Source organism: Lissotriton vulgaris, chromosome 2_1 (assembly GCF_964263255.1).
Source record: "Lissotriton vulgaris chromosome 2_1, aLisVul1.2, whole genome shotgun sequence".
NCBI classification, from domain to species: domain Eukaryota; kingdom Metazoa; phylum Chordata; class Amphibia; order Caudata; family Salamandridae; genus Lissotriton; species Lissotriton vulgaris.
The window spans coordinates 981457808-981482169 of NC_141687.1; positions in this window are offsets into that span (position 1 = coordinate 981457808).

Here is a 24362-nt window from a genome sequence, read left to right on the forward strand (position 1 = left end):
GTTGTTCACAACTCTCCACTAGGCATCACTATGCACCGTTTTCCCAAGGAGCCGACCTCGCCGGTCAGAACTGTCGGTGTGCGCAGTGCAGTGGTGCTGGTGGTTATGGGGGTTCCTGATCTTTGTCTCAGTGTAATGGTGGGCTGTGGCTCGGGGCGCCAGGTGGCGCGCGTTCATGGACATGTGTAGCAGTTTTTAGGGTGCAGCTTAGTCAACTGGGGGGCGACTATCTGCAGAACTAACCTCCGAACCAAGGGAGGAAATAAGAGAGAAATCAGGAGATGAAGTGAACCTGAGTTCGAATGGGGTGAGGGGTGCTGCATTGCGGTTCCTATTGTCTAAGTCTTGTGTCCAGGTGCCGTGCTTACGTGAAGTGGAGATGTGTTACACACGTGAGTCGGGGTGTGCGGGCGGGCGACGGGGGCCGCTGGCCATGGGGCTGTATTGCCCCGAGTGGGTCAGTCGCACGTTCGGTCGTCCCGTGCAGGGGGGAGGGGGGGGGGGGGGGAAGGGCGGAGGGTCTGCGGGCAGGGGGGGAGGGGAGATAGAGGCTGTGTTGCCCGCATTCCCCTACATGTGTGTTCCTGTCACCCCGCTTCTATCCCGTGTCCCGCCTCCCTGTAGTGTGCCGCCGCGCTGCTATGAGGGGAGTGGGGGTGGAGGAGGAGGGGGGGGGAGTCGCCCCTGCTGTGTTATTCCCTGTTCTCGGCAGGCCGCACTGAATGTCTTCAGGATATCGTCCCAGATCTGCGCTATCGGGATGGCTCTCCGTCCCGCGGTCTCTTCTCTGCGGAGGATCGTGCCCTCGGCTGTCGCCCAGTGGGTGAGAGAGGCACACCAGTGTTTCGTCAGTGGTGGGTGTGCGTCCTTCCAGTGTCGCGTTATGAGCCGCTTGGCAGTGATCAGTCCCAAATCCCAGAACCTGGTATGAGCCTTGTTCTGTTTTGTTCTTTTAAACAGGCCTAGCACGCAGGTATCCCAGTCGTGTCGCAGCTCAGTGTCTGTCCCTTTTGTCAGGAGTGTGGTCACATCCTGCCAGTATGCCCGAAGCCCGGGACACGCCCAAAGCATGTGCAGGAGGTCCGCGTTCACCAACTGGCATCGCGGACAACTAGAGGTGTCCAGCGCGAAGTAACGGTTGATCTTGTCCGGGGACAGATACGCCCTGTGTACTATGTAGAATTGTATCATTTTGAACCTTGAGTTGCGGGGTATTGGACATCGTTTTGTTATAGTGCAGCGTGAGGTCATTGACGTCAACCATGCTCTTGGGTGGCTGCAGATCAGTTTCGCAACGTGCGGCCAAGTATTCCATATTAATTCCTCTAGTGTCCCTGGTCCACTTTTTGGGTTTAGTAGCTTGTGTGGACGATTTATATTTACTGATGGGAATTTCAAAGGTAATTATGTGGTGGTCTGACCAATCACATGGGTTGATTACAATGTTCTCAATGGCTTTTTCTTTAGCTACTATCCAATCCAATATTGACTCTTTGTTGTGGGTAGGGAGATGGCATCCTTGGATTAACGATTGGTCGTCCAGGAAATTTTTCAACAGGGTGATTTGATTGTCCTCCTGATCATCCCAATGAATGTTAAAGTCTCCTAAAAAAATATCGTTCGTTTGCTTATTGGCGTTAGTAGTAATGATATCAATCAATTGTTCGATGAATTTGGTCTTAGTACCTGGTGGGTGGTATAGTGCGTGGAGTTTGCAGTATTGATTATCTGCTGATCTTAAAGACATGCCTAAATATTCACTGGACTCTAGAGGATCAGCCTGTATTTTTGTGATGGTAATGTCAGATCTATGTACGCAAGCGATGCCTCCACCTTTTCTGATTTTTCTGATATTTCTGACCTGTCTCAAAATCTGGTAGTTCGGGGGGACTAGGAGGTCTATGCAGGGCGAAGAAGAGTCAGAGAGCCATGTTTCTGTTAATATGATTACGACAATTTCATGGCTGAGTATGAGGTCGGCTATGTCCGCCGCATGTTTATTCGCTGAGCGACAGTTGAGTAGAGCGCAGCGAATATGTTTCTGCTCAGTGTTCTCGGATGGCGGAGGTTCTAAAGACGTTAATGAAAATTTCTTAAGATTGTTAGTATTGATCCTTCTTGTGTTTGTCTGTGAAACTCTACAGGCGTCCGTTGAGATCGTTTGAATATTATAGTTTTCTTCTATCTTAGTTTGAGAGGTAGGTGATGGTTCATATGTGGCCATAATAGATAAGATCTCGTTGTCAGACAGATAATTAAGTTGCTCTCTGGGACGGTAAATTCTATTTGCATGAGCCATGGGGGTGGAGCAGTATTTAACGTACTTTTCAGGGTAGTAAGATTGAAGAGCCTCCATTTTTGCCAGCCATTTTTCAGATAAGCAAAGCAAGTTCTTCATGTCTTTGATGGCGGTGAGCATGGCTTTGTATGTTTTGCATGATTGTGAACTGAGGTCTATGATATCACTATTGATTTGCGGGGTACTGGACCTAATCGAGACTGGACTATTGGGTGTTCTAGAGGATTGTTGAGTGTGAAACTCATTGGTTAGCCCATTAAGGTCTGAGCATGTTACATCATGCTTAGGGCCAGTTCCTTGTCTCCCTTTGAGGTTTCCCAGAGCTCCAAATAGGTTTACTTGATCATGATCCATTGGAGTAATACCCCCATTGCTGCCTGTACTTGCTAGTGGGGCAATCACTTTGTTAAGGGTAGGATGGGAGATAGGGCCGGGAGTCAGAGGAATAGTTGTTAGTTGCATGTTTATGTCCTGGTCTATTTCTCTATTAGAGTCGTGATGAGGGCGTTGTCTTGTAATGGGTGAGATGACTTTGGGCGCCAAATCAAGGTCCATCTGTTGTGACTCAGCGACCTTATTACTCAGGTTACCATCCTGATGTAATAATTGATGTTCCGAATAGGTGTTTTTACTGCTTAGTACGATGGTGTTGCTAATAGCATTAGACTGTAAGTTCAAGATTTCCCGATGTAGAGTATGATTTACATCACTAGTGTTGTTGCAGTCATACTCACTAATTTGGGAAGAACGATTAGATTCTTTTTCTCTGTCAGTTTCAACTATAGTCAGTATATTCCCCGGTGGTACTGTGTTAGCTTGGGGATTACTGTTAGGCTGGGTTCTTTTCATAGAGGGGCTGCTGAGGACGAACTTTTTTAGTGTTGAAAACATTTCGTCAAAGCATTCCAGATCTTTATTGGCCGCTTGAATGAGAAACATTCCATTTTTATAACATGTGATATTTAAAGTGGCCTTACATTGTCTAGAAGGGGTAGTGATAAACTTTGTTCCATAAGGAATGTTTTTAGTTACCTGGATTTTCAGTAGGTTATTTATTGCGCTTCTCCATTTGGCTGTTTTCCGCGAGAAGAAGATAAAATCGTTAATAAACGCGCCATTTTTTAAGTTAAAAGAGGGGTCAAGTATAAGTGTTTCTGGGTTAGATCTGAGCAGGTTGTGTTTAAAGGCTTTGGAAGCATTTTTAGAGATAGCTGGTGGGTAAGTTATACTGAATGAGTTTGTTCCTTCCTGGTTTAGGTGTTGTCCTGACATAGTTATGGGCCTGAAAGGGTTCTGAGCTAGATATCCTGAACGACGCTGACGATAGTGGCCCTTTTTTCACAAATTAATGGCAAAAGTCCGCACATGAAAGGATGTATTATATCAGATCCTTTGCGTAGGTTATTTCGCCTAACAGAAATTTCCAAATAAGTAGCTGCGGACTGTAACCAAACTTAAGACAAACTTTTAAATTCCTAATGATAAAAGGAGCGACTTGTTTACGTTATTTGCCCCTTCCAAGATGGCTACCAGTATTGTAGCCTGAGGTGCAGTCCTATTTCTCTGTTAGTGAGGTCGAGTCTCAGAGTATTTAAGTCCTTTGTTTATTTCTATAACTCTTAAGTCCTTTGTTAATTTCTACATCCTCTTCTCTCTGGTGTAGTCCTCTGTTCATTTCTCATAATTACACCTCCTTCTCAAATTACCCTTCCATTGCGATCAGGGCCAAAGTTTAGCCCCAACAAGGCAGCTGTTTAGCCTCACAAAATGGTCGCTGTATATCTATTAAAAAGTTATTTATAGGAAATGGCCATGAGACGATGTCCTTAGCAGTAGATTATGTGACCCACAACTAACACCTTATAACCAGAGCACACCTAGCAAAGCCCCTAGTGATATAACACAGCGCCTCATGGTACTGTCTCCTCATTTGTCGTATTTTTTCCATCAGCTGTGTACAGTTTAAATCGGTCGTATATTCACCGGTCCCCCTGGGGCGTCGAAGAACTCCTATTTCCGCCACAAGATTGCTCCGCTGCTCGCCTCCTCACCCGATGCCGTGGGCTCGCAGGGCGGTTTCGCCCCGCCTCTCCTCGGACTACGATGGGTTTCCGCGTAATGTGTGATGCAGCTGTCTTCATCCGATGCGGGAGACGCTGTGACTCCGATGTCTCTGCAACACGCCGCTGTTTGCGCGGTGATGCCGAGGCTCCGTTTATCCGCAATTCTGCTTCTCTTAACCAAGCAGCTGACCAGAGCCTCCCCTCCGCCTCTCTACACCACGCATGCAATATGCCGAGGCTCCGTAGACGTGCAGGGGGCTCCTGGGTCTTCCTCCGCCACTCGTCACCGCTCCGTTGTTCGTCAAGCCAAGCACCTCGTTGTACTCTTCGGCTTCAGCTGATGGTGTTTGCGGGTGGCGTGCTTGAGGGCGGTCCTGTTGTCTGTGGTCTGGTCGAGCCGCCAGGCTTTCTCGAGGGTGCAGCAGTTCTTCTTGGATTCCTTGAGTTCGTCGGTGAAACAGGGGGTTTTCTTGCTGCCGGGTCTGCTGGGAGGGTTCTTAAGTGGTGCGAGGTTGTTGGCGCAGGCGGTCAGCCACTTGGTGAGGTTGCTGGCTGCTTCGTTGGGGTCCGTTGTGTTGGTGGGAGTGTTCTGGCTGAGGGAGGTGGTGAGCTGCTCGGCGGTGATCTTGCTCCAGGTCCGGCGGGGAACCTGTTGCGGGTGGTGGTGGGTTGTAGTTTTTCTGAAGCTGAAGTGGACGCAGCTGTGGTCGGTCCAGTGGAGTCCGGTGGCGTGGCTGAAGGAGATGTGCTTGCTGGATGAGAAGACGGGGTCGAGCGTGTGACCGGCGTAGTGGGTGGGAGTGTTCACCAGTTGCTTGAGTCCGAGGTTGGCGAGGTTGTCCAGCAGGCCGGTGGTGTTTCTGTTGTTGTTGTTCTCCAGGTGGAAGTTGAGGTCCCCTAGGAGGATGTAGTCGGCGGAGGGCAGGGCGTGCAGGCTGATGAAGTCTGCAATGTCTTCGCTGAATTGTGTGCGTGGTCCCGGGGGTCTGTAGATGAGGGTGCCTCGGAGGGTGGTCTTGGGGTCAGTGTGTATCTGGAAGTGCAGGTGTTCGGCGGCGGTGAAGGTTTCGTCGGAGTTAGTCGAGATGCGGATGGTGTTCTTGTGTACGATAGCAATGCCTCCTCCCGTCTGGTTGACGCTGTCCTTCTGGGTGATCTTGTTGGCTATGGCGATGTCGGGCGCTGAGGAGGCGTTCATCCAGGTTTCCGTGAGGAAGGCGACGTCCGGTACTGTCGCGTCGAGCAGGTCCCAGAGTTCCACGGCGTGCCTGTGGACGGAGCGGGTGTTCAGCAGGATGCACTTCAGGTGGTTGCTGCTGGTGTTCGACTTGGCGGGGGTGGTGCAGGTCCGGAGGCAGGTGAATCGGCAGGCTTGGCAGGTGAAGGGTCCGTGGGTGCGTTTCGGGGTGGCTCAGTAGCAGGTAGGGTTCCGGCCGGCATTGAGTGCATTGAGGGTGGCGGCGTCGTAGGTCCGTCGGGTAGTCTTGCATTGGCGGGGGCCAGGGGTCCTGGCGCTGGGCGCGGTCCAGGCGCGGACTGGCACAGACGGGCTTGCCTTTGGCGCACAATCGGCACGCCCGCTTCGCGTGACCGCTGCGCGTCCGCGCAGTCGCCATTTAAGGCTAAGTGGGAGGGAGGAGCAGCTGGGAGGCGAAAGCGGAGAGGACACGGAGCAAAAGGGGACGTGGCTGCGTGAACGGCGGCGGGAAGCGGGGAGCGGGCAGGCAGGCACAAGGGAAAACCAACACTCAAAACAACAACTGTTTAACAAATTGGGCACAAAATACTACAAAATACAACACCTAGATACGGCGAACAGCTGGGGAAGGCAGGCAGGCAGACGGCACAACGAGTCTGCGAGCAGCAGTGAGGGGCACACACACAGCTGGTGGCCGTGAGGCGCGGGGGTGTCCTGAGAACAGGTCACACTCACCTGTGCCGCGCGGTTGCCATTTAAGGACAAGTGGGAGGGAGGAGCAGCTGGGAGGCGGGAGCGGGGAGGACACGGAGCAAAAGGAGGCGTGGCCACGTGAACGGCGGCGGGGAGCGGGGCGGGCAGGCACAGGGGAAAACCAACACTCAAAACAACAACTGTTTAACAAATTGGGCACAAAATACTACAAAATACAACACCTAGATACGGTGAACAGCTGGGGAAGGCAGGCAGGCAGACGGCACAACGAGGCTGCGAGCAGCAGCGAGGGGCACACACACAGCTGGTGACCGTGCGGCGCGGGGTTGTCCTGAGAACTTTTATCTACAAACACAAATTGAAATACTTCATATAGAAAGAATACACACAGCTCCCTCAGGGCACGGTTCTAGTGTTCAATAGGTAGTTTACTGAGTCCCACTTCCCTCTCACTAGCAGTAGTGGTTATTCCCCATTCACTATAGCCGACATTCAGGTTAAACCCTACCAGTATTCCAAGTGTCTGGAGTCCCACTTCAACTCTAATAGAAGTCTAAAGTGTTCCAGCATCCGAATCGCTCGTGTAGCAGAACAAATTCCCCAGGGGACCTTCATGCCCTTTGATCAGCCTCACCTGCTCCTGTGAGGGTGGTGTGACAGAAGTCTCCATAAGGAATGGCAGCAGCTGCTGTTGGTGAATAGCACTTGTGGTTTGGCCGGGACAGCAGCTGGGTGTCCACGTCCCTTTCTTCGCTGAGAAGTAAGTTCCTCTGATCCTCCCCACAGGTGGGGGGTGTTGGTTGCTCCGTTTCAGAAAAGAAGGGGGGCAGGAAGGTGACGGATGGGAGGGAACAGAGCAGTGCAACATTGCACACATTGACCTCACAATCGCTATACATCGGCAACGGGTTAGAGTGACTAGCAAGAGCAGCAATACATGGTGCTTGTCATACAGGGAGGTCATAGATTCCCAAGTGGGGCGGGGGGTCACAGCCGTAATACAGCTGCCCCCACCGAGCATATGGGGTCTCTGACTCCACCTCACACATGGGCTACAGTCTGATCAGCCAAAAGGAGGGATTTGTGAGCGTCTGGGCAGCAAATGCTTGGAGTCGAGGGACAGGATAGTGCTGACTATGACCAGCTACATCAGCAACAGGATTTGTAACAGCCAGGGACATGGGGGTGGAGTGTGGGGGTGGAGGAGTAATATTGCTCTGTCCATCTAAATATGTCTCAGTGCCCACCCACACTGTATGCAGATCAAATTCCAGATACATAGGTAATTGGGGGTACATTCACATGTCACTTGAGCTGTTGACATATTCAACAAATACATAGAAAGACACATATGGTGCTGTAAGTGACCTGTAATCCAGCACACATGCATATCTATAATGACAATTGACAATTCATGTGTCTCCTAACTCTGGGGTATATTAACAAGCAAAGGGGCATAATCACTAGAAAAGTGATGGAGCGTGGCGTTAGCCTCCTTGGCTTAACACCACGCCCGCCCTTTCTGAAACACAGGGCTGCACCATATTTACAACAATATGATGCTGCCCTGTGTTTCCCCTGTGCTGGTGCAAATGTTAGCAGCCTAGCACCGTAGTGCAAGGGTGCCTGCGTTGAGGGGAAGATTGTCAATGTGCAGGAATGGCTCCCTACCTGGACATAAACAACCAATGGCCTTTTGCTGTACCTAGGTGCACTGCACAATGCAGCACACATGGAAACAGCAAAAACGAGGAGAAATAAAGCATTTCTCCTTGATTAGCCTGTTTAAGACCATGTTTTCCCTGGCCTTAATTTTGGCATTGACTCCCATTAACACTGCGTTACGTTACAGGTTTGTACATATGACCCCAGGTACATACTGAGAGTGTTCCTTCCTTATAATGTTTTGCCAATCCACATCAAGTGGGTCAAAACTACCTTGTAAATATTGTGAAGCATGCTTTTCCTCAGTAAACCAAAAGTTGATGATGATCCTGTTGCAATAGTGCCTTGGAAAAATGCCACAAGCAATTGTAATGGCGTAACTTCTGCTTGTATATGTACAGTTGAAAGAAGCACACATAACCGCATCTAAAAATGTTGGAGAACACTTATTAAAGTAGACTCACCATGGGGCCATATCAAAAGCTGCACTGCTCTTGCAAGCCCCTTGTGTCAATGATGTGCACATTCCATATTGTCAAAAATTAACATATTGGAGGGCCAAGGTGCGAGTTACCTTTGAGTAAAAGGGATATGCATTTCAAAGGACAGTGTAAGGCCTCAGCATAGTAGGAATGTGTACCCTAAAATCACAACATGCCTGTTCTGTTTGCAATGCTCCTAGAACCACTCATTCCCTGTTACGTGCATTGTAAGTGAAGTTTGAGAATGGGCCTCATTCACAATGTGGCAATAATGCATATAATTTGGCTACACCTTGCCTTGACGTTATTCCTCAAAATGCAATCATCCACATTAAAGTATCTTCTTGTGTTGTTTAGTTAGCAGTATGTCATTGTCATCATGGTCCTGGTTTTGGAGGTCTAAGACACATTGACATGCATGGAAATTGGCCCTTAGGTAAAGTTAACAGTGGTAGTGAACAAATACATAGCTATTAATGTATTAATGTCTGTAAACACCCTCTCATTAACAAATGCATCCAATTACCCTGAGCACAACAGTATGTATCATCCATATGCCCATCCCTGTGAGGTACAACAAAGGTTTGCAGTGCAACAATGCACCAATCTTAAAAGCCTGCCTCAAAGTCCTATGTCCTCCTGCTTGCACTATTTTAACATTGTCACTGTACCAAAGTGCATGGGTGTCTGGATAAAGGCAATGATTGTAAATGAAGAGGAATGTGTTCCTCCCTGTGCATCAACATCCATTATTGGGATTGATCTGTATCAATGTGAGTTGCCCTCCTTGAAACACATAGATACTGTTCAGAGTAGGGGAATTCAAGCACATCTACTTTTCATCTTAACATGGACATCACTGTATCCCTGATCTCAAGTGCATGAGTGTCCTCCTCATGCCACACTCCAAAATAGGTGGCGGTGCCAACATCAATGGGGTTGCAGTGTAATCTCCACCTTAAAACCTAGCGTTTCAGATACATTTGGATGTTTTTCAGTTTCAAATGGTGTGATCAGTACCCCATTATTTGCTACTGCGGCATCTTGTGCAAAGGAGTCTTGAACTTTTATAAGTCTTTCCATCTGAACTTCTTGTATAGTAGCAAGAGGAGATCTGCGGCTACTCAGGACCCCACATTGCCTGCTGTTGAGAATCGGCCACATAGTGTGGTTTGATCAGATCAATGGAGACGAATCTTTTTTCTTTTTTGCCGGCTAGAGGCGGAAGAAGTACTGTTCTTGTTCCATGAACCACCAGGACACGTGTTCTGTAGGATGGCCCAAACTCCTTCTTGCCCACAATCTTTTCTCTGACCAGGTTCCCAATCTTCAGGACCTAGGCAGGTTTTGCCAGAACAGCTTTCCCTTCCCCATTGGTGGTGTGTTTACTTGGACGTTGCTTTGTAATGCCCGGAAATCATTGAGTTCCTGTAACACAGGCAAATTATCATTCAAAACAAATGGTTTCGCATTTGCCACAGTGCTGGCACAATCGAGGTCAGGTACCCACATTCTTGTCCCAAACAGGATTTCATATGTGGTACGTCCTTCCAAGGACTTTCTTGATATATTATTCAGTGCCCTCTAGACCCCATTGAGGGGATTGACCCAAGTACCGCACCTTATACCCTTGTTATTAAGGATTGCTTTAGGTCACGGTTTTTCCTCTCCACCACCGAATTTCTCTCTGGGAGGTAGGGGGAGGAGTTCTGCAAGGCCACGCACATACTTTTCATTGTTTCCTTGTAAGCCCGAGAGCTAAACGCAGGGACACGGATCAGAATGTAACTAACCAATTGGGTATGTCCCGATGAAGACTTGCAAATTCTTTATAACAGTTTGAGCGTCAGCCAAGCGTTGAGGCCAAACCCATAGAAATCTAGAGCATGAATATACTGCCAACAAGATGTACTTGTAAGCCCTGTCTGAATTTAAGGGGCCGCAGTGATCCAAATACCCACATGCAAAAGATCTGTCTGAAATGAGTAATGGGGTTTGTGGTGGCCTTGCTACTGTAAAACCTTCCATCTGATGACAGACGTCGCATTTTAAGACATAAGCCTTTATTTCTTTTGACAAACTTGGCCACCAGAATTGCTGCTTCAGTAATGAAATTGTAGCAGTGACTCCTGCGTGTGCAGAGCACAGACCCTCGTGTGCAGCTAGTTTTAAACCTAATCTGCGATCCATGTTTGGTATAACTCTATCCCCCACTCCAGGAATTTGAGCATACAGTGTATTTTGAGCATCTAATTTAAAGGAATATTTGAGTGGAAAGCCTTTCGGAATGGCAGAGCCGTTCTTTGAGGTGTTGACTGTTATCAGTATGTCTCCGTCTATCCTCCTGCTGGAACGAGTGATTGCAGCAATGGCTGCAGTTTGTACTGTCACCTTGGCGGCTTCATCAGCTAGCGAATTCCCTTCAACGTGTATGCCAACACGCTGATGACTCAAGGTGTAAATAACTTGAGGCCGTGGCAGGAATAATTTCAGCTTTGCCACTTGTTCCCATAACAATGTATGTTTAATTATGCAACCCTTGGAATCTCTAAACCCATATTGGCCCCAGTTATGAAGATATTCATTGTAGAACTGCACACTTTAAAATTAATCGTACACTATCAGTGTGGGGAATTCCCAATCTGTATACTTTAGTGCTAATACAAGGGCTTTCAGCTCTGCCAACTGCTCTGTATAATCTCTTAGAGATTGCGTAGTCATATTGCTTGGATGGAATTTACTGTCCCGCTTCGGTCCGTTTAATATAGCACCTGCAGCTCTATACTATTGTTTACATCCTATGGGAGGCTGAGAAGATCCATTGGTATAAATGATGTATTCATATTTTTCTAGAGGCAGGATTTCCTTCAGGAGAGGGTATTCTTGTGCATACTGCAGGAATGCTTATGTTTTCAGTATAGGATCAAATTAATAATCTACATCTGTTGCAGTGAGAGAATTAGCCCATTGTATTCATAGCTGATGCAGTGCTTTTGCATTTGGAATGCTCACTTTGGTAACCAGTTCTAAAGTCGGTACCAGGTTTACAGCGATAATGTGTTTCCCCTGTGCTAGTACTCTTTCTCTCACTACAGCAGTCTGTACTGCTGTCAGTATTTTTTCTGTTGCTGCAAAAAGAATTTCTGCATTTCTGTATAAATGGATTCATATGTGAATGGGACTGTCTCACCTTCATTGAAAGTGATGTAGGCATATCCTGATGAACCAGGGACCACCCGGATCACGAAGTTGGTAGTATTCACATGTGGGTGCAAGTGTTTTGATACTATCATTTCAGCCTGAACTGAACGGAGTGTATCTGTGTCTTGCTGTGTCCACAGATGTGAGTTGAAATCAGGTCTGATTAAGTTGTAAAAAGGTTTTACTCTTTCTGCGTAATCTAGAATGTATGTTCTGCCAAAATGTAGAAATCCTAATATGGATTGCAATCCCTTGAGAGTCTTTGGAGGTTGGAGCAGCGCACACTTTTCTAAAAAGGTGGCTGCCAGGCTCTTGCCTTCACTTGATAGCTCGTATCACAAGAATAGGACATTGAGATGGGCAATTTGAGATTTTTTAAAATTAAACTTGCATCCCAAATTGGCGAAACCGACAATTATGTTGTTCACCCTGCACAAGTGTTCAAGTAAATCATCGTCTTTCAGATAGATATCATCTATATAGGACATGGCCTCCGCGTCATATGTTTGTAACAATTCTGAAACTCTTGCTGAGAATAGCCCTGGGCTGTTCTTATATCCTTGAAGCAAATGACACAAATTTCTCTGGCTGCCGAGCACAGAAAATGCTGTCAGATATTTGCTTTCTCAGCTGCATTCTGGCAGAAGAACCCATTCCAGATACATAATGTTGTTTTATATTTCTTCTGCACAGTGTTATACATTAATGCGGCACTGTGTGCGTTTTGAACTGCAATGTTCTGGTGCTTGTGTTCAAATGTTGGTAATCTAAAACTAGACGATATGAATTGTCCAGTTTCATTACGGGAAACAAAGGATTGTTAATGGGGGATGAGCAAGTCTCAATCACACCAAGGTATTCTAACTTGTCTAAGATTTCTTTAACCTTTCTTTTTGCATCTTTTTTATAGGGTACTGTTTCTGTGGATTTCGAGTAGATTTTAATTGGATGTCATGGTGAGTAGTCTCCACGTCCTACCCTACATGGTTACGGCATAATGTCAGAGCTAGCGCTTTCACCCACTCCTGCGCGTATGAATGTTTTAAAGATACCGGAACGAGGTCAGAAAAAGCAGGGAAAATTATTCTTTCCTCTTTTGGGCAATCCATCACGAATTCAGGTGGCCAATCTTTTTCTGCTAGCAGCATATCATATCCAAATGTCAAATTCTCCCAAAAGAAACCCTTAATTTTTCTTGAGATGTCCCCTTCTATTTGGAGTGAAATTTTGTACAGTCTATGTGGGACACTCACTCTGGTATCAGGTGTTTCCACCGTGATATATTCATTCAATACTGCTGTCACCAGAAAATCCTTCATTCTGGCGAGCTATTGTTACTTCTGCTGCGCCATCTAGCATCGTCAGAGCCCATTCCCTGTTCAGAAGCTAATTCCTCAGTAACCTGGGCATGTCTAATGTTTAAGCCATGTTAGACTTGTCCTCTTTTGGTGTGTTTCCCCCGAGTTTTTGCTTTCTGCCCTCCCGGTTTTGACTCTGTTTTTGCTGGTATAACATTTCTGCGTGCTTTTCGCACTGCTGATCAGTGGTAAAGTGCTTATGCTCCTGTGGTAAATTGTGTTATAATTGGATGTGTGACTTACTTGTCAGTCCCCAGTTAATGGATTGTGCCACCCACGTACATAGCCCGAAAAAGGTATAAGTGAATGAAGTTTGGCATGCCTGAACTCAGCGTCTAAAGATGCAGCCTTTAGCGAGTGTGCCCTTTTCCTTCTAAGTTCATAGAGGCCACTTTTAGAAAGTGGGTATTATTTTGCTTGGTCATCCTGTGTGCCTCTAATGTGGATTGCCTGTCTGGTTTTTGGACGCAGATGGCTAGGAAGCAGGGTGGCTCCCGATAGTCTAGGTAGGTCAAGAAAGGGCTAAATAGACCTCGGTTATGATGGGGGAAGAGGGAGGAGATTTCCTTGCACCATAAAAAGGCCTGGTCTGCCTCTGACAAAGCCGTCTCTACCTCCTGCCAGGAATTCACGCCAGAGAAAGCCCGACTGGTTCTGGCCGGACACTGACACCCTCTTTAGAACTCATCTGGATCAAGAAGACTGCACAGAAGAAGAGCCGGAGAAGCTGCAAAAAGGAACGACCGCTTTGCTGCATGGTTTTCTGGACTGACCTGCAGTGGCTGCTTCTGTCTTGGGCAGTGAAAGGCCTGGACTGGACTTTGTGCAACCGAATTGGTGAGACCCTACAAGGGCTTGAGGTAGAGCTTGCCCCCTGTTCACAAAGTCTCAGGAACAGCAAAGACTTCAGGTTCCTTGACACGCAGCACGGGGGACTGCGTATTTTGTGCTGCAACCCAAAGAACGCCACCCAACGATGTCTACGGCGACCCTGCCGAACCCGTGTCCTGAAGGCACTGCAGAGGGCACCACCGTAACGCGACCCTGGTCTCACCGACGACGCCTGCTGATGCCATCACCGAGCCGCTGCTCACACCTTGACCCGGGGGCACGGCACTCCGCACCTCCTTGCTTCACGCTGAAGCTTTGGCACTGCAGCGGGAACCTCCGCCACGCCGTGACCCTGGTCTCACCTATGACGCATTCTGACGCCATCACCGAGCCACTGCTCGCACCGCAACCTGTGAGCCCGCACTCTGCACAGCCTCACTACACGACGATGCTGTGGCCTTCCTGATGCCGCCACTTCCTGCCGAAATCGACACTGCTGTTTGCACATTGGTTCGGTGGCACCACTTGTAAGTTACCCCATGCCCCGCCCTCAACCCACACCGCAGCCTTGGCCCACAGATGCCAGTGTCATCAACTCTAGTTCTTCCGCCGCCGACAGCGCTTCAGCAACGACAACGGCGCTGCTTGCACCATGACCTGCTAGCACCGTGACGAGTACCGCCTCCATCTCGCACCGCGACCCTGGTCTCACTGATGACACCATCTGACGCCGCCACTGAGCCGCTGCTCGCACCGTGACCTGCTAGCACCGCACGCCGCACCGCTGTGCTTCACACCGCAACAGCCGACGCCTGTTGGCGCCAGCGCTCCGGATCCCAACAGAAAGGAGCTCGACCTGCAAGGCGAGTGACTTCAAGGGCCCCATCGCCCTGCATCTCTGAAAGGTACTGTTTGCGTGTCTTCCCGACACTGTAGTTGGCCTGCGACCCCGTGGTCAGCCAGAACTGTTTTTGGATTTGTGGGCTCACGAAGCCGTGGATCCCCGGACGGAGCTATCCACACAAGGAACTCTTTTTAATCAACGTATTTTTGAACTGTGGACTTTTCAATATAGTATTGTGGATTTTCATTGTTTTTGGTCTTGTTTTAATTATATAAAAATATTGGATATTTTTCTAAATTGGTGTGGTGTCCTTTTGTGGTGTGTACACTGTCTTACTGCTGGTTATGTACAAATGCTTTACACACTGCCTCTAGGATAAGCCTGGCTGCTCGTGCCACACTACCAAGGAGGTGAGCAGGGATTATTTTAGACATGTAACTCCCTTATCCTGACTAGAGTGGTGGTTTTTGTCTGGCTTTGGCCCGCGCCCTAGCCCACCAAAAATCCAATTATTAACATCCGGCTACTTTCTTCTATTTGAATTGAGGTTGATCTTCCTGTTTGATAATGTAATCTGCATTACAATATGTTTCACTTTTCTCTCTTGGTCGATGTTCTGTTTTCTGTTCGGATCACCCGTCATCCGTGTTTTTTGATGAACCCTAAAAGGAAAGAAAGGAAAGTGTATCAGTGTCCTGATACCAATCAGGTTTCCTAATCTGTCGTCATTCCAAAGTTTTTTTGTTTTTTTTTTAAGTCCTCATCAAACAAATTTCCTTGAGGTAAGGAGGAGTTAAAAGTCCCAGTATCCAATTTAGAGCTTTGGAGTGAGAGGCCCGGATTTGCCCTGAGTGGAGTACTTTTTAACCTTGTCCTTTTGGGGCCTTCTTTTGTCCAAACCAAAAAGGGAAACGATTTTCGGCAGGAGGGGAGCTAGTCATTATGACTACTCGGGTCAAGAATTAACTTGAGATCGTTGTATCCTTTGCCTTAATCATTGGACCCCCTAGTACTTCTCAGATTATACCTTTCCCACAGATTCCAGAATTTGTTTTTCTTAGTTCTTTTCCTTTGCTTCTCTCGATTATACACCCTTAATATAGAGTTTAACCAATATGTATGCTTTGGTGGTGATAATTTGACCCAGTTTATGCAGATCTCTCTTCTAGCCAGCAGGATCAAAATAAAAAGAATGCTTTCTTGGTCTTTAGTTAGTGGCGGAGATATTTCGTTACATTGTATCCCAAAAATAACCATTTTTGTGCTTACCTTTAAATGCTGGTCTACCACGTTAGAGATAGTCTTACCAATCTGGTCCCAGGCCAGTAGTCAGTTAGCATTATGCAGCCCCAGAACATGTTTAGATCATCAGCTCTTTCTTCTCCACATTTAGGAAAAAATGTTGGTTCATTGCTGGTCATTTTAGATAGTCTTTTTGGGGACCAGTATGATCTGTGAATCGTAAAGAGGTGGTTTTTCTTCAAAGGGGCAGGTTTTACTACTAGTCCCATGACGGCGTTAGAGGTAAGCCAAAGGTTAGGGAGGTCTAGGCCGGGCATGTCTTTCTCCCAGATGTCTTGTGGGGTTTTGTACTCTAGCTCTCCTACTCTTATGAGAGCCCAGTACCAGTATGAAACCTCTTTTTTTAAAGTCTCTTGATTCTAGAGTTTTTGTTCAATCATCTCGTCTCCTTGTAGTTTTTCTTTTAGAGTATTTACCCAACTGTTTAGTTGATAGAATTTAAATCTGGATATTGACCCCTGTGTTTCTTCGTATAGGGTTTCCCATTTCAAAATCCGGTTATTATCTATCAGTTGTCCCCAGTAGTCTATATTGTGTTTCCTTAGCGGAATTGATAGTGTGTCTTTTAGACATTCTGGGGTGCCTGGTGATTCCCAGATTTAGGCATATTTGCTGTGATACGGTATTTTTAAGGTTCTTCTTATTTCAAGCCAGGATCTTGCTGCAGCTTTTATCGTCTTTAGTTTAATTTTGTTGAAAAATTTTGGTTGGCCAAATTTGTACAGATAGTGGTCTTCTTCAGGGCCTATGAGTGCTTTTAGGTATATGGGCCAGTTACCCCATTTGGTCAGTAGTATCCTAATGTTCTTAAACTGGAAGGATCTACAGTATTCCAGTATGTCCGGACTAGCGATTCCCCCTTGTGCTTTGTTTCTTCTTAGTTTTTTCCACCCGATTCTGACCCCTCTGGCGGCCCAGATGAAGCTTGATAGTTCCCCCTGGAGTTTTTTAATTTGATCTGTACTAAAGCTCATTCCGATGGAGTTAAATAGATATGTGCATTTTGGAATAATGGTCATTTTAATTAAGTTAGATTTTCCTAGGAAGGATAGTTGTAGACTTGACCAGGCCTTGAGTAGTTGCCTTATTTCTTTTTGTATCCTAGATAGGTTCAGGTTGGTTACTACATCTGGATCCTTTGTGTATTCTCTTCCTAGATATTTGATTTTGTCTTTGATAAGAGGGTTTCCTGAGGCTGTGTTCCACTCAAGGATTTCTGTTTTGGTTTGGTTGACCAGATAGCCTGACACTGCTCCAAACTGGGCTATTGTTTCCTCTATTTTGGGGAGGTAGTTCGCTAGATTTCCAGTAAAAATCATCAGATCGTCTGCATATAATGCAACTTTTTTCTCCCATCCTTGGTGTTTAAAAGGTTTGATCTCTTCTTCCCCCCTTAATAAATCAGCCAGTGGTTCAATGTAAAAGTTAAATAAAAGGGGAGACAGGGGGCATCCTTGTCTTGTGCCTCTTTTTATAAGTACGTTGTCAGTGAGAGCAACGTTTGCTAGTATTTTTGCGGTAGGGTTTGCATATATGTTGAATATAGCGTTTTCGATTTTGTCTCCTAGATTAAATTTAGTTAGGATTGCATTCAAAAAGGGCCAGCTGACTCGATCGAACGCTTTTGCCGCTTCAAAGGTTATTACAGTTAGGGGGACAGTGTAGTGAGTTGCAGTGTCTATGGCGGAGATGAGTTCCTGGGATAGTTCATGTATTTGCCTGCCTTTGATGAAACCCTTTTGGTCTGAGTGGATTAGGGACCCTGCCACTGACCCCAGTCTTTTTGCCAGAATCTGCGTGTATATTTTGTAATCTGTGTTCAAGAGAGAGATGGGCCTGTATGATTCACATTTTGTTGGATCTCTCCCTGGTTTTAAGATTATAGTAATGATTGCATCATTCCAGGAATTTGGGAGTTTTTGGTTATCTAGGAATGTACAGTTTAAGAGTTCTGTAAGAGGTGTTAGCAGTGCTTCTTGAAGGTGTAGATACATTTCGTTTGGTAGGGAGTCCGAGTCAGCAGCTTTCCCTCTTTTTAGGGTCTTAATTGCCGCTCTGACTTCCTCTTTCGAGATCTCTTGATTGAGCACAAGCTTCTGTTCCTGACATGCTGCCGGAGTCGTAATTCCATTTAGCAAGTTCTGTATTCGATCTCCAGAGATAATTAGGTCCTCTGTATAAAGATCCTCAAAAGAGCGTTTGAATTCTTGCCTAATTACATTGTTGTCTGAGGTGTGTCCTGGATGGCCTTCCCTTTGTATCTTGGTGATCCTGTTTTTAGTTCTTTCGGTTTTTGCTTTCCAGGCTAGGATCCTCCCGCAACCTTTTCCGTACTCATAATGTGAGAGTTTACTTGCTTCCCATTTATTTCTAACTCTTGTTTCCAAGAAATCATTAAGCTCTATTTTCTTGTTTCTTATGCTTTCTTTTATTTCAGAAATTAACTTGCTGGATTTGGCAGTTTTGAGGTCCGCATCTAGAGATAACAGATCTTTTTCAGTGTTTATTTTCTTTGTTCCTGTATGATGCCATACTGAGGATTTTCCCTCTGATAATTGCTTTGTAGGCATCCCAGGCAGTTTGTTTTGTAGTTCCAGCATTATTTAGTTAAAAAAACAGTTTTGTTTCATCTGCCAGTTTTTCATTGTAGGCCTGGACTAGGAAGATACTCCTAGCCACGGTCCACCTCTTGGGAAGAGGTGAAGTTTTAAGCATGAGGATAGGTTGTACCGCAAAGTGGTCTGAGATATGGGCTGGGAACGGATCCACTGTTACTGTTTGTTCTACCAGGCTCCTACTGATAAGAAAAAAAATCTATTCTAGATGCATGTCCTAGTCTTTTGTTTTTATAGGTGAATCGGTGATTTCTATTTCCCTTTTCTTTCCATACGTCCACAATGCCTAGGTCTTTCATATATCGTCCCACCCATTCTCTCATGTTTGGTAGGTTGGGGAGATTCTTTGCAGGGTGTCAGTCTTCTGAGTGGTTTAATATGATGTTAAAATCTCCTCCCATTATTATCGGAGGTTGGCATATATATTCTGAAGTGCTTCAGGGTCATCGGTGTTTGGGCCCTAGTAACCCACCAATGTATATTAGTTGTTATAGATTCTTGCCGTCACAATGGCCCATCTACCCTTTCTGTCGATTTCAGTTTTTTCGATCACCGCTTTCAGCGATTTTAAAAAAATGATTGCAACTCCCTTTACATTGCAGTTGTGATTTGTGCAGATACAATGGTCTATCCAACCCTCAGTTTTGCAGATCGGTTCCCACTCCTCTTTTGTTAGGTGTGATTCCTGCATTAGAATTACTTCGCTAATGCAGTTTTTTAGGTACTCTAGTATCTTCGTTCTCAGTGATTTAATTCTCAGTCCATTCGTGTTCCACGTTAAGATTTTAAGTTCTTTTCCTATGCTCTTACCGATAGCCATCATCTTTGGTCTGGTCTTTATGTCTTCTGACTGGGCCTTTATACTCCTCAGGTATTATTTTTTGGACTTTTTTTTTCCTTTGTTCCCCATTTTGCTCCCCACCGTGTGCTTTGTTTTTTTCTTTTTTCTTTTTTTGGACTTTCTGGTGTACTTGTGTGTTTTGTCTATCCCCACCCTGGAGAAGCCTCCCTTGTCTTCTTCTTTCTGGGCATTGGATCTGTCCCTTTTGAGCTCCTTGCCTTTGGTTTACTCAGATTTTCCTTTTCTTTTTCCACCGGTATTTCAGCCTCTTTTTTTTTTTTTGGAGCCGTGTACTTTGTTTCCTATTTTGAGTAGGATTGATCTTCCTGGTTGCTCTTGATTTGTTCTATTAGCCTCTCCACTTCTTTCGGGTCTCTTATATTGAAAATGTTATTGTTCCGCATAATTTTGAGTAACGCTGGAAAGCGCATCTGGACGTTTGCTCCGAGTGCCCTCAGTTGAGGCATGTGTTGGCCCAGCTCCCATTGTCTATCTTGTGTCGTTTTAGATAGATCTGACCTGATGTTACAGGACCAGTCGTCCTTTGTGTAAAATACAGCTTTTAGGCCTTCACTAAGTATTCGCTCTTTCAGTGAGTATGTCATGAAGTTAATCACAACTTTCCTCTGGTTTTTCCTAAACTTCCTCTTCCTGAAGGGGTCCCGGTGCACCCTTTGGATGTCTTCGTTTAGATTCACCGATTTGGCCCAGGAGATTTTATCTTCTAGTAGCTGGATTATGCATCCCTTTATGTCTTCTCCTTCAATTCCCTCCAGAATGTTCAGGATTTTGATATTGTTTCTCCTAGCGTGCTTTTCCAGGGACTCAATTATTTCGCTGATCTCAGCTTCCTTGGTTTTTAGTTTAGTTATTTCCTTGTGGTTTGCCTCAGTTTTCTTGTTTAGTACCTCAATTTCGCCTTCAACATGTGTCACCCTGTCAAGGAGAGTATTTATTTTCTGGTCAAGGACCTCGCACACTTCCTGTATTTTGGATTGTTTTTTTTTCTGAGATCGCAAATTTAATTCTCAGCTCTTCCATCATCTCCACGAGGAGGTACCCAGGGACGTTGAAACTATTGGCGTCTGCAGCATTAGTAGCGGAGGTAGGGGGTGCCGGTGGTGTTTGTACTTGCCCCTGTGGGCTTTTTTCCAAATCTATCCTTGTCGCTCCAGCTCCAGCTCGATGCTCAGTTTCTACTCCTGCTTCTGTTTCTATTTCGTCTTTAGAGAGGGCCTGGTATTTATTGCTGACAGTTAAGTTGAGTATTCCTTCGCTCTGATTGCGCTGTTTCTGGTTATCCACCATTTTGAGGTTTTGGCCCTGCCCAGGGTAGGTAAGTCTAGATATGGAGTGTCCACCTCCCAGACGTTCTCAGAGATTAAATTCTTATCCTTGTCCTGGACTTTAAAATAGGACCTGAGCGATGGAGTGATCTTTAAAGCATGGTATCCCGTTGATTTCAGGCTTGCTCTGGATTGGGGAGCTTGCGGTTGCCCTGAGACGTGTCTTTGGTTTTTCCTTTTTTCCCCTCTGAAGGGAGCACTGGCTGGCGACTGGCCCTTTCCTTTAGATGGAGTACTGCTTTTAGCTCTGAAGTTTTGCTTCTTAGACTATATCCCTTTCTTTAATGGATTGCATCTTCCTTGTTTTTGCTGGGTGGCTGCGGGCTCTGGGGGGCCTTAATGGTTTCCAGCTTATTTAGTGTTGATCGTGTTATTCCTAAGCTTCCAGACTGATCCCCCCTCGGTTTTCCACCAGTCAGGAAGAGTGGGTTGTATAAAGAAGTTTTTGGGCTCACTGAGTCAAATAAATATTGTGCTGTGCTGCTTTCCTCTCTGCACCGCCGTGGATAGCTTGTAATGCACAACTCCCGCTTCTTTCTATTTCTGCTGCCACCTCCTTATTACGAAAGGATAGTCTGCGTCCTGCCCTCCTGTTGGTGCGGCACGCTTTCACTGCTTTTGCCCACACTCCAAGCGAGTGGGGAGCCGCTGCGCTGGGCTCCGTCTTCCTGGATTCCATTTTCTAATCTTGGGGGGAAACTGCTGAGCTGCTGCACTGCTGCTGCTGCAGTGCTCGCTTGCTTCTTTTACACTACCACCGTGCTTGCTTGCTGTACTTTGCTGTGCTGTGCTTTTGCTGTTCTGCTGATTTACTACAGAGATCGGTTTTGGTAGGCTGCTGATGCTAATGCTGCTGATACTGATACTGATGGTGAGATGTGCTGCTTGGTGTCTGGTTTTTGGCCCTCAGACTTACCAGATTCAGTGGTTGCTGTCGCGCTATCTCCCTCTCTTCTTCAGTAGTGTTTTTCTCTCTTATCCGTCCGGTGTAAGGGCGCAGTATCACCGTCGCAGGTACCTTGTGCTGAGCAGCTCCCCTTCCTTTTTACTTCTGCTGCTGCCACCTCCCTACCTCAATGTGGTAACCTTCGCCCTATTCCTCTGTTGCAGCGGTGCGCCTTAACCGCTTCCTCCCACACTCCTAATGGATAGGGGGGTTGCTGCTGCAATTGGCTGCAACTGCAATTTTTTTCCTGCTCTTGCCGTGGGGCTACTACAGAAATCCGCAGGAGTCCTCTCGCTCTCACTCCCCTTCAACACACCGTTACTCGGTCTCAGGCTTATATATCTTGCTTGTCTTGTTTGTCTTGTTTGTCTCCCACTTGTCTCCCGCTTGTCTCTCACTTTGCCCCCCCTGCGCTCGTCCCTTTCACATGCAGTGGCAGTGACAGCTTTATTACACTCTTCTGAGTGATTCCTCGCAGGCTCAGAGTACACAGGACAGAAAATGAACCGAACACTGAACACAGAACCTTTGGGTGCTGAAGCCTTGGCCTTGAGCCTGTCTGCTACTACCTGCTATCTTTTTGCTGACAGACCGGGATTTTTTAGACCAGGACTTTTTAGACCGCCCTGTGCGGCCCCTGATGGGTGCTTCGTTGCACAGCTGGCTGCCCCTGATGCTGGCGTTGGACCGCTGCCTGCGCTGCCGCTGTTGTCCCAGAGCCGCCGTGGATGCAGGCTCCGAGCGTCGAGTGTACAGAACAGCGCGCCGATCCCCGAAACCTTGAGGCTCCGAGCCGAGTCGGTCCGCTGCCACCCGCCGTCTCTCTCTCTCAATCCAGGACTCAAATTCGGGCAGCAGCATGCAGCAAGCGCCGCTGCGTTTGGACTATGGGCACCTCGATACCATCGGCCGTCCCTGATGCTGGCGTCGGACCGCTGCATTGCACCGCTGTGCACCGCCGCAGATGCTCAATCTCCACTCAGCCATGTAAGATCGAGCAGCCGCCACTGTTTTCCCTTTCTGGCTTGGGGAGCTCAATTGCTCAATTGCTGGAAAAGCCGGGTATATGGTGTTTCATCCCCGATGCTCGTTTTCTCTCCCGGTGGGCATTATCCGTATTTGCGTTTCTCCTTAGGCAAGGAGCTCGCGGCTGAGCTCTTCAGTCAGCCGCCAACTTCCCCATCGTCTCTCGTCATTCCTAAGGTTATACTTCGTCTCAGAAGACTCCCTTTGGGGAGACCCACCCCATGACCATGAATTATTTTCTGTATTATAGTTTTTATGTTGTTTGTTATCCCATTTCTTCTTAGAAGAAAAGGGGTGTTGCTTCGAGTTGTATTTTTTGGGACTACCCGCCATTGTGGCTTCTCAGGGTTGGCTCCCAAACTATCTCTACCCAATGTAGGATAGGTTTCTTCAATCATTTTTGGTAACTTCCTCTTCTTATGTATAGGAGCTACTTCCCTCAGGTGGTGGTATATGGCCTCTGCTGTTACCTCCTCTTTTATGTTGTTGAGCATAATTGCTGAGACTTGGTCAACATTTCCCATTAGTTTCATTCCCAAGTCCTAGGCAGGTCCTGCCCCGTACTCATTCTGTATCTGTTTCAATACCTCTGGAACTACTGCTATTGTAGGGGTACCATGTATTCTAACGTATATAGCAGCGAATATTATTCCCCATGTGGTACAATCCTCAATTGAGGGAACCATCCCCATTGGCAAGCAAATGGTTAGCATTCTATGTTTCTCCTACGGACCCGTATGGGGAAATACTGCTTCCAGCTATGCAATTTTCTGTGCTATCCAGAACGGGATCTGCTCCTGTTTGGATGGGATTGTCCCTATTACTGATTTCAGTGTCTGTGGGATAATTGAAGGTGTGGTCTGATGTGAACCGACTGGAGCATTTCTCTCAGTTTGGGCTGTTAATGTTCGCATGACAAACTGGACAATGTGTCTGTATAGCCTGCATCTTTATATATTGTCCGGACTTCATCCACTGGTAGTGTATTTATTTGTGGATGTGGAGTGTACGTCGCCAAGACCGGCCAGGTCGCTACTTCTATGCTGAGCTGTTCGGTCTCACAACAGATGTTTTGTGTGGGAGGGCACTTTTAAACCAGTTTCAGTGTTGCTGGACAGTTAACAGGACTTCAATGACTTTGTATAGAATGTATTCAGCCGGTGGTTCAACTACAATGTATGGGTGAAACAATTAAGTCACTGGATGCAGGTGGGAACTGACCCCAAGAATAGAATACCTCTGATACGAACACCATGTGCCTCAATCACGAAGGTAACACAGCCACCTGTAATGGGTAGGCCATGTTCTAACAATTTCATAGTCACTACATGTCTGCAGTTTTCTGTAATGTTAAGAGCATTAGCCAATTCTTCTTCCCCTGAGGATTGTCCTGTGATCGTGTGCACCTGGAGTCCAAGTGAGTCTCAGTGATGCTGTGTGTGTGTGCTTCGTGCAGCCGGAGACCTTCATGAGGATTGCACTGTGACCGTGCACACCAGAAGTTCCAGAGTGTCTCAGCGACGCTGTGTGCGTGTGCTTTTTGCAGCCTGAGACCCTCTGAAAAATTGTCCTGTGATCGTGGGCACCAAAATTTCAAGTGTGTCTCAGCAACGCTGTGTGCATGTGCTTTT